Consider the following 11478-nt stretch of genomic DNA (forward strand, 5'->3'; position numbering starts at 1 on the left):
CTTGCTTTGAACCCACGATCCTTCTGCCTCAGCCTCCTGAGCCTCCTGAGTTACCAGGGTTACAGGCATGCACCACTGCACCTAACTCTGTATTTCTTTTTGTCTCAGGTTCTCTGTAGATTTTAATTTTTAAAATTAAAACCTGAAATTTGTATTTGGGTATTTAATATAATAGATATGATTAGGCATGAATGTTTTATTTTTTAAAAAAAATTTTAAATCAATTTGATTTTATGATTTCTTAATATTTGTTCTCATGGGTCACTTGTTTTCTTTCCCTCTTACTAGATAATGCTACTTTTATTAGAGATATATAAGTAAAACTTGTGTACAACTATTGTTTTGATTATGTCAGTAACCATACTTCCAGAGGATATGGGAGGTGAACCTACATGATTCATGAATATATCAAAAATTATTAGACAAGGAAGACACTTTTGAAGGGAAGCTAATATATGCAGTTACCTTTGTGCAAGTTTGAGAACATATAGGTCTTCATAGATAAATTAATATCTAATTTTAAATGATAATATATACATTGATAAAATAAGCTTGTTATACATTTTGAAAACTGTTCAAACATCTTTTTAAAAATCTACCTTTAAGCCAGGCCTGGTGGTGCAACCCTGTAATCCCAGAGACTTAAAAGGCTGAGGCAGGAGGATTAAAACCTGAAGGCCAACCTGGGCAATTTAGTGAGACCCTGTCTCAAAGACAAAGAAGAACTGGGGATATAGCTCAGTGGAAGAATACCCCTAGTTTCACACCCTAGTACTAAAAACAAAAACAAAATAACAGCAATGTAACAAAAACCTATCTTTATAGAATAAAGTGTACAATCTGGTAGACCTGCTATGAGAAAGAACATGGTAATAGTATCCTGCCTGATTTTCACACTTCCATGTTTGCCCTGTCTCTAACCAACTACTCTCGTCATAGAAACTAAAGAGGCTTTTTACAAATACAAAACAGATCATATTGCTTCACTGCTTAACACTCTTTCAGAAAAATTCAACCTCCTTTCCATTGAATCTAACAAGGGCCTGCATGATCTCACTTTAGTCTGTCTCTCCAAAGTCCTCTCCCCTATCAGTCTCCCCTGCTCATTATGTTCCAGCCAATTGGCTTCCTTTCCTTCCTTTCTGTCCTCAATCCTGCTGAATTCTTTTTCTTTCCCAGGCTTTCCCTATGATTCTTTTTTTTTTTTTTTAAAGAGAGAGTGAGAGAGGGAGAGAGAGAGATAATTTTTAATATTTATTTATTTTTAGTTATCGGCAGACATAACATCTTTGTTTGTATGTGGTGCTGAGGATCGAACCCGGGCCGCACGCATGCTGGGCCAGCGCTACCACTTGAGCCACATCCCCAGCCCCTCCCTATGATTCTTTCAGTGCCTGGAATGCTTCTCTCAGATCTTCCCATGTGGGGCTCTTGTTACAAGACCCCTTCAGGTCTGGGATCAGGTATCACTTCCTTAGATGGCCTTCGTCCTTCACTTTTTCTAGTTACTGTTTATTTCCTTCTTATTAATGATGATGATTTACAATTACCTCACTTTGTTGTTTACTTGTTTGTTGTCTTTTCCCTTACTTGTAGGTAAGCTCCCTGATAACCTGATATGATAACACATCTGAAAAAGCTAAAGATATGTCTGGGCATGATGGAGCATGCCTATAATCCCAGCAACTCAGAAGACTGAGGCAGGAGGATTTCAAGTTTGAGGCCAAGCCTCCACAACTAATTGAGGCCCTAAGCAACTTAGCAAGATCCTGTCTCAAAATAAAAAAAAATAAAAAGGGTTGGGGATGTAGCTCAGTGATAGAGTGTCCCTGAGTTTAATCCCCAGTACCCCCCCCCAAAAAAAGTTAAAGATATGTTAAAAATAAATCTTTCAGCATTTTTTAAAAGAAGCAATTAATATTACAAGTGAAGCACAAAATTTACAGACAGAACATAAAGTCACTGTGCCTTATGAATCTCATATAGACATAACTATCAGAGTGGTAAGAGTGGAAATAGCATGAGTACAACATGCCTACTGTAGAAGGGGACATTATTGATCCTGTATCATCCCTTCTCCCATACCATAGTGATCATATAGTTCCTCTTTAGAGATCAGCCTGATTAACCTAAATTAATCAGGTAATCCCAATCTCCCCATCAGTCTAATAAATTTATGACATTTCCTATGCCATAGCAGAGGTTAAGGAATGGGCATATGACCCAGTTTGGAGTACAACAAAACAACAACAACAAAAAATGAGAGGCTTGTTTAGGAATTCAGAAAAAAGAAATTTATTTGAATGTGAAAGATCAGACAGTGGATCCTTTTTCCCTCTCTGGCATTGAGTGTGACATTGTGAAACCAAGAACAGTCACACTTCTTTTGCCCCCACAAGATAAGCAATCTAAGCATGAAGAAATGACACAGAGGAAAAGAGAAGTGAGGGAACCATAGAGAAATGCAACCAGAGCTGCTGGATAAAGCTGTCTATAAGCTTCTCATAAACTGCTTTTAATTGTGCAGTTCTTATTTCTTAAGCCAGGTGGGATTTGGATTACTTGAAGGTGAGACAGCCTAATAAAAATCCTACCATCTCTTAACTAAAAGTCAAGCAATAAGATCCAAAACATGTAAATGAAGAAATAGTTGTCAATATATGGCACTAAGAAATATGGAACTTTCTAGCAAAAGAAACAACTTTAAATAGCTGATAACCATGTGTTTCTAAGAACTAGAGATGGAAAGAAGAGAGATGAGACATAGGCTGTATTTTTAACTGGAAATTTTAATTATTTTTATTTTTAAATCTGATGAAATTTAGGATTTTAATTGAGTTCCTTTTTAAAATTGTGTTTTAAATTACTAAAAATGGAGGACATTTATAAATATACTGTATTTGGTGTTTGAGAGGTAGAAAGTGATCCTAGAGAAGTAGGGAACATAAAGTCCACAAAAGGAAAAGCAGTCTTAATAAGAATTCTGAAGTTGTCTTGTTTTTAAGTGCCTAATGGCTAGTTTTTTATTTTTAAAATATTTTTCTTCAATATTTAGGTGTATCCTATGCTACAAAAACACTGAAAAAGTAGCAACCAATCAAAAAACTGAATGCTTGTGAAAATAGATTTCTTAAATCAAAATGGACATATTTATACATGATATGATTATTGTAGCCCATTCCTAAATGGTAAGAATGTGGGTTTTTTCTTTTCTTAAATTGATAATATTTTCCCCAAATAATATTTTTTTAAAAAAATTTTTAGATGTAGATGGAAACAATATCTTTCATTTATTTTTTTAATATTTTTTTTAGAGAGAGAGAAAAAAAATTTTAATATTTATTTTTTAGTTTTTGGCGGACACAACATCTTTGTTTGTATGTGGTGTTGAGGATCAAACCTGGGCCGCACACATGCCAGGCGAGCTCGATACCACTTGAGCCACATCCCCAGCCCACAATAACTTTGATTGATTGATAGATTGATTTATCTTTATGTGGTACTGAAGAACGAACCCAGTGCCTCACACAGGGTAGGCAAACACTCTACCACTGAGCCACGCCCACAGACCCTTCCCCAAGTAAATTTATAACCCCATGTTCTACTTGTGAAATACTTCACTGTTTCTATGTGTAAGCAAATGTATTATTCACCAATAAATTTTCAGAGCACTCTTACAATCATTCTGCATAAAATTCCAGATATTTTATCCTTAACTCCTCTTACTTCTAATACACTTTGCATCTTTTCTCATTCAGATTTCCAGTTGTATCTGATATTTTAGTGAAGTGTTTCCACAACAATTTTTTTATTTGCTCTTTTTAGTTATACATGACAGCAGAATGTATTTTGACATATTATACATACATGGAGTATAACTCCCCATTATTGTGATTGTAAAAGATGTGGAGTTACATTGATCATGTAGTCATATATGAACCTAGGAAATTAATGTCCAATTCATTCTACTGTCTTTCTTATTCCCATCCCCACACCCTTCCCTTCATTCTCCATTCTCTAATCTAAAGTACCTCTATTATCCCTACCCCCGCCCTTTGTTTTGGGGGATTGGCTTATTTCACTTAGCATGATAGACTGCACTTCCATCTATTTACCAGCAAATGCCATAATTTCATTTCTCTTCATGGCTGAGTAATATTCCATTGTATGTATGTGTATATATCACATATTCTTTATCCATTCATCTGTTGAAGGGCACCTAGGCTGGTTCCATAGCTTAGCTCTTGTGAATTGAGCTTCTGTAAACATTGGTGTGGCCACATCACTGTAGTATGCTAATTTTAAGTCCTTTGGGTGTATACCAAAGAGTGGGACAACTGGGTCAAATGGTGGTTCCTTTCCAAGTTTTCTGAGGATACTCCATACTTCTTTCCAGAGCAATTGCACCAATTTGCAGTCCCACCACAAAGTATGCTGTAGGGTACAGTGACATGGATCAAGGTTTTTGATTGCCTCATGGTTACAGTGCGTAGCTTGTGCTGGGAAACCCTGTGCAAAAGTATAGGTTAAGATTGCCCAGTTGCTTCTGTATCCTGGTGGAGTAACATCTGCTGTAATCTTTTGGGGGGCACCAGGGATTAAACTCAGGGGCATTCCATCATTGAGCCACATCCTCAGCCCTATTTTGTATTTTATTTGGAGACAGGGTCTCACTGAGTTGCTTAGCACCTGATAAATTGCTAAGGCTGGCTTTGAACTGTGATTCACCTGCCTCAGCCTCCTGCTGGGTTTACAGGTGTGTGTCACCATGCCTGGCTTTTTTTTTTTTTTTTTTTTGGTCCAAGCTTTCTGGGCCTGGACCTGGATGCTCTGATATACCACAACAGCAGCCAAGAGAGACATTGGACTTTTGCCACTGAGGAGCAGCTGGCCCATCTGCAGGCCAACACTGATCACAAATTCAAATGCAAAGTGGTGGCAAAGGGGAAGTTTTTCCAAATGATCCAGTCTTTCTTGAGCCTTATGGAGAAAGGACGCTCTGCAAATACTATGAAAAAGATTACTAGAATTCTGTTCAGTGTTTAAGCCAGCAATGCCATGGTCTGTTGTGGGTACAACTTGCATGTATTTCAAGCATTCAAGTTTTATCAATAACTCTGTAATGGAATATCACCCATGGATAATATTGCTTACTTGTTCATTTTGGGCTTGTAAAGTAGATGAATTCAATGTGTCTAGTCCTCAGTTTGTTGGAAACCTTCTAGAGAATCCTCTTGGACAGGAGAAGGCACTGGAACAGATTTTGGAATAGGAGCTACTCCTTATAAAACAGCTTAATTTTCATCTTATTGTCCACAATCATTATAGACAGTTTGAGTGCTTCCTCATTGATATAAAGACCCACTATCCCATGTTGGAGAATCCAAAGATTTTGAGGAAAACAGCTGATGACTTTCTTAGTAAAATTGCACTGACTGATGTTTATCTTTTATACATACCTTCTCAAATTGCCTTGACTGTCATATTATCTAGTGCTTCCACTAGATAATTGCTAAGGGATTGCTATGAAAAGGTATTTATCAGAGAGTCTAATGCTGAGAGAATAGAACTTGCTTGTCACAGTTACTATATAATGAAAATCATGAGAAACTTAGTGAAAAAGTATCAATCACCCAGATCTGAAGAAGTTGCCATTCTAAAACAGAAATTAGAACGATGTCATTCTGCAGAGTTTGCACTTAATGTAATTATAAAGAAGAGTAAAGGCTATGACGATGATAATTAGGTATCAAAGAAACCCAAACATGAGGAAGAAGAGTGGACTGATGATGACCTGGTAGATTCTAACTATTTGAAGTCAATATGTCAGTGCTAACTAATTAGCAGAAGTAGAAAGCATATCTGGCACTTTATTCAAAAGTATAATTTGAAAAAAATCAAAATATATTAAACTTTATTACTTTAATAAAAAAGAAAGAAAGATTGCCCAGTTGCTATAGTGACACCCTGCCATGGAAACTCTGCAAAGACTCAGAGTTATAAGTCTTAACCTTGAAACTCAGACACTAGCTCCCAAGAATAGGGGATTCTGAGCTTAGCAAGATAACCATAATACTTGTCAATGCTGTGACCTTTAAGCCTATCTGCTTTGCAAAAACTTTTTGACAAATAACCTTTTGATGATAAAACCTATACAATAAACATGCGGAGCCAGTTCTGGGTCACATTCTCAACCAGAGATCGGATTCCCACCTGATTCAACTTTCTCTCTTAATGTTTGTGTGCTTTTCTTAATCCCCTATCACCTCTTGCCAGTTTCTGAATTAATGGTCGCTGCAGGTCATGGCAGTATGTCACATAATATTTTATACAGGAAAAACAGTTGCAGCTGGGCAAAGTATCACACACCCGTGACCCCAACCACTCCGGAGGTTGGGGCAGGAGTATCACAATTTCAAAGCCTCAAAACCAGCCTCAGAAATTCAGTAAGGCCCCAAGCAACTTAAGGAGACCCTGTCTCAAAATAAAAAGGACAGGGGATGTGACTCAGTGGCAAAGCACTTCTGTATTCATTTCCCAGTAACGAAGAAGAAAAAAAAAGTTGGAGACATAATGAATAATCTTTTCACCTCACAAAAATAAAATGTCCATTTGAGAGGAAAGTAATGCCTGAAATACAGCCTGCATCCAGTCAACATGTAGTTTTGAATTTGCTGCCAGAGATAAGAGGCATCCTTTATAATTCATACAAATGTTCTATTATGTTTCAGTAGTGATCAAGATTGAAGGCAAAAATTAAAAAGCAATAGAAGAGTATACAGAATATAATCAATTTCAACTTAGACTGTTGAAGTACTCACTGAGTGTTAGGCACTGAGATCACAGAGATGAGGAATTTACTGGGCTCATAATGAGTAGGGAAACTCAGCTAGTTTGCACAAGACTACTTCAGTTTGCCTGTTTTTTCATTATCCTGTCTCATAGCATCCCCTTTCACTGTCATATGTCTCTGAGTTTGGATGATAAATTATATACTTGATGATAAATTATATATATATATACACACCTGGCATGGTGACACACACCTATAATCCCAGGAACTCTTGAGGCTGAGATAGAAGGATCACAAGTTCAAGGCCAGCCTCAGCAATTTAGCAATGCCCTAAGCAATTTAGTGAGATCCAGTGTCAAAATATAAATAAATAAATAAATAAATAAATAAATGATTGGCTCGGTGGTTAAGGACCTCTGGGTTCAATCCCTGGTACCAAAAAACAAAAATAAAAAATTATGTACTTTATATAATTGGAAATGCTGTATACTTTTATGACTGGCAATGCAATAGGTTTTTTTTTTTTTCCAAAAGCAGCATCCAACAAACATGTGAGCAATACATTGTGCTACTACTTTGCAATGGTTACTAGAAGATAAGAATTTTTCAGCTTCATTATAGTCTATGGGACCACTATAGTGTATGCAGTTTGTCACTTACAGAAAAGTCATTATTCTGTGTGTGGCCATATTGTACATACACACATATATACATGGAACTGCCTTGAATTTTTGCTTCAGCCAGGGCATTCTGCCTCAGAATATTCTCCCATGTCACTTCTGTAAAAATTCTAATAACTGAGTTGGCCACATTCTGCCAGGGAATATCAAGTGTGATGAGGTCCTCATTGACAATGGGGCAATTCTGATCTAACCCCCAAATCCCCTCTAACTTAGTTCATTTGTATTTGTGTTATAATATGAAATTATTTTAGTCTTGTCTCTTGTTCCTTTCACAGAGGTAATACCCTTGGAATTTTATGAGTGTTAGGAGTGCCTTATTATTCATAATGAATCCCAGTATTAGTTTGTTTTTCGTTACTATAATAAAATACTTAAGCAGGCTAGTTTGTAAAGAAAAAAGCTCATAGTTAGCTCATAGTTCTGGAGATTCAAGGGCCCACATCTAGTTATGGCTTTCTTGTCTTGTAGGAAGAATCTTGAGGCAACACAGGGCAAAAAAACAGGGAGTTAGCCTATATGTTCCCTCCCCTCTCTCTCTCTCTCTATTTCTCTGGTAGCAGGAATTGAACCCAGGGATGTTTTATTGCTGAGTTATAGCCCCAATCCTTTAAAATTTATTTATTTATTTATTTATTTATTTATTTTATATTTTTTCAGTTTTCGGTGGATACAACATCTTTATTTTATTTTTATGTGATGCTGAGGATCGAACCCAGCGCCCCGTGCATCCCAGGCGAGCACAATACCGCTTGAGCCACATCCCCAGCCCCTTTAAAATTTATTTTTTTATTTTGACATAGGGGCTCACTAAGTTGTTTGGGGGCTTTGCTAAATTGCTGAAGCTGGCTTTGAACTTGCGATCCTCCAGCCTCAAACTTCAGGGATAATGGAATTACCAGCATGTACCACCATGCCCCACTGGAGGTTAGTATTTCAACATATGATTTTAGCAGAGATACAAGCATTCAAATCATAGCGCCATCTTACTGTCTGCATTCTCAGACTACTTCTTATACCAGCTATCACTTTGGATGTTCCAGTAGTAGAAGATGACATTAAGTTAGGAGTATAAGAAGTCCATTGAAAAACCGGTAAAAGGGAAAAAACTACTAATTAGGAAGGGAAAAGATGGGTACCATGGCCACACCCGTAATTGAAGGTACTTGGGAGGCTGAGGCAGAAGAATTACAAGTTTAATGTTGGAGATGTAGCTCAGTAATAAAGCATACCTGGGCTCAATTTCCAGTAATGGAAAAATAAATTAGGAAGGAAAACATCAGATTCTACTGCAGATCTGAAAAAAAATTTAGCCAACCCAATGTGGAACTGGGAAGAACGTTTGCCTCTTAGGGTAATCCTACATTAGACAGAAATGACTATGCCCTACCACCACTGCCATGCTCAGTCATTGGCTGAGGGCTGGCAAGGAAGAGATGGCCCCAACAGGAATGCTAGAATAGATCTTGAAAATGATGCATGTTGAGGTAGTTAGCTTAATGGTATTCAGTGCAGCTGAATGGCAAATTTTATCAAAAGGGGATATAAAAGTGTATACCTTCATGGCTGCTCCACTGATCTAGCCTGAGAAGGCTCACAGGTTACCTGCAACTAGTAATAAAAGAACTAGACTGTGGTGGGCAGGGGGAGATTGGAGGTGTAGTTTGGTGGTAGACTGTTTGCCTAACATGCACAAAGCCTTGTGTTTTAAATGTTAGGCTGAAACAAGGCAGGTGAGTTGAAAGCTGATGAGGAAGCAATTAGAACACTAGATCTTCCCAAATGCTGGTCACTAGGCAAAGGCCAGCTATCAACTGAGATTTTGTTGGTACACAGTCACAACCATTCATTTACATATTGTCTATGGCTCTTTTTATTTTTATTTTTTTAAACTACAATACAGAGTTGATTAAATTTGAAAATATTTACTCCCTGGTCTTTTAGATGAAAGTCAGCTGAGTCCTGATATATGCTTTTGAGATTATTTACACTTTCTTGTTAAGGTTATTTATATCTATTGTATCTCCATGGTAGAAGAACTATTTAATGATCCACTGCTATTTATCTCTTCCCAACTCTACATTCAGGGGAAGCATGTTACTAGCTTGAAATTTTTCATTGTAGAAGTTTTTTTTTTTTTTTTTTCCTACTGAAATGAGCAAATAGTACAATCTGGGTCTTTTCCTTTTTGGGAAGCTGGTTGTTAAGCAGTTACTAGTAGTGTTTTTCCCTGCATGGTAAGAATTAGAGATTGAATTATGTACCCTCCCCAATTATATATGTTGAAGTCCTAACATCTAGTATCTCAGTGAGAATGTATGTGGAATAAGGGCCTCTCAGGAGGTAATTAGGTTTAAATAAAATCTTTAGGGTGGGCCCTAACACAGCATGACCGGGAGTCTTCTTAAGAAGAGGAAATTTAGACACAAATACAGACAGAAGACCACATGACATCACAAAGAGAAAACAGCAATTGATAAGCCAAGGACAGAGGCCTAAGAAGAAACCAACCTTAATGACACCTTGCTCTTAGACTACAAGCCTCCAAAACTGTGAGAAACAAAATTTCTGCTTACTAAGCCATACAGTCTATGGTATTTTGTTACAGCAGCCTTAGCAGACAGATATAGTAAGTAACCTGAGAAAGTCAAAGTCCCTGCAGAAGTAAATTTGTCAAAATGACCCTAGGAGCTTTGATCTATGTCAATCTGCATCCCACTCTTTACCCCAATTGTGTTCTGGTAGCACTTAATTGGGGAATCTGATCTTTAAAAACTTGCTTTGGGGACTCCTTGAAGACCAGTTCCCTCAGGAAATAGTAAGTGTTAGAACCAGGGGTGTATCAAGACAATACAACTTTTCTTCCTCTCACTTTTCTGTATCTGGCTCCCTCACTACTCATTCTTAAGGTGAAGTGAGGTTAATAAGCAGAATATATAGGTAATGACAATCTAAGAGAACATCCCAAGAGTGATAGGGATTCCATCAATCAGCCATCTGAGTGACACACCAAGTTCCCTTTTGTTTAGGAAAAACTTTTTATTTAGATGGTCCTTCAGAGGAGGAGGCAAGTAACATGAATGCATAACTCCCTGGGTAGTTTTAACTTTGGTTATAAAAGTTCTGTGTGTCTTGATAGGACATTTTAAGAGGGAAAGACAAACCAATCAGGAAAGTTAACAGTGCAAGACCTAAAGAGAATAGATATTGTTGGTACACAGTCACAATCATTCATTTACAGAATATAGTCAATGTTTTTTCATGCTGCTGTGGTGTGAATGTGTCCCCCCAAAACTCACACTTTGAAATAAAAGTGCCAAGCTGATAGTAATAAGAGCTGAATCCTTTAGGAGGTGATTAAGTTAGGAGGGCTGAATCTTCATGGGTGGAATCAGGGTACTTATAAAAGGGCACAAAGAAGTGGGTTAGCTCTCTGCCAGCCTTTCACCATGTAAGTACAGAGCCCTCATACTTTTTTTTTTTCCTCTGCCTTCATAGGACATAGCAAGAAGTTTGAGATGCAGAGGTTCTTCCATTCAGCCACCCAAACATCATTGTAGAAACTCTGTAGGCTTCTCCAAGAATACTGGACCCGGAGGAAGAAAATTTGGGAATGGCATAAGGAGCAGGCACTAGATCAGAATACAAAGCTTTGCTCCAAATTTATGACTTTGAGCTGTTGACTAACTCTCTCTGGCTTTTGGTTTCCTGATCTATAAAGTGGAGATGAAAGATTTAGATGATCCCTCTGGTATCTTCTAGCTCTAAAATTCTGTGATCTCAGGTTCTACATGGTGATAAAGCATTCTGTATCTGTCCAACCATGCCAGTGATTTAATCTACCATTTATAAGCAAGCCAGGATGTGACAAAAATGATACAATTATTGACTCAGCATTTTACATTGTCTTTGACCCTGAAAGCATATTCCATTTTCAAATTGGCTACATTATTCTCTAGTCAGAAACCAAGAATTATGCCATTATTGCCTTGTTTATCTGGCATA

The 11478-nt window shown here is 37.4% G+C and overlaps 1 pseudogene; it reads left to right on the forward strand.

Moving 5' to 3' along the window:
• Nucleotides 1–4716: 4716 nt before the first annotated feature.
• LOC107149165 lies at nucleotides 4717–7072 on the forward strand (annotated as a pseudogene).
• The last annotated feature ends 4406 nt before the right edge of the window (nucleotides 7073–11478 follow it).

The sequence above is a fragment of the Marmota marmota genome, unplaced genomic scaffold, assembly GCF_001458135.2.
Source record: "Marmota marmota marmota unplaced genomic scaffold, marMar, whole genome shotgun sequence".
Taxonomy (NCBI): Eukaryota; Metazoa; Chordata; class Mammalia; order Rodentia; family Sciuridae; genus Marmota; species Marmota marmota.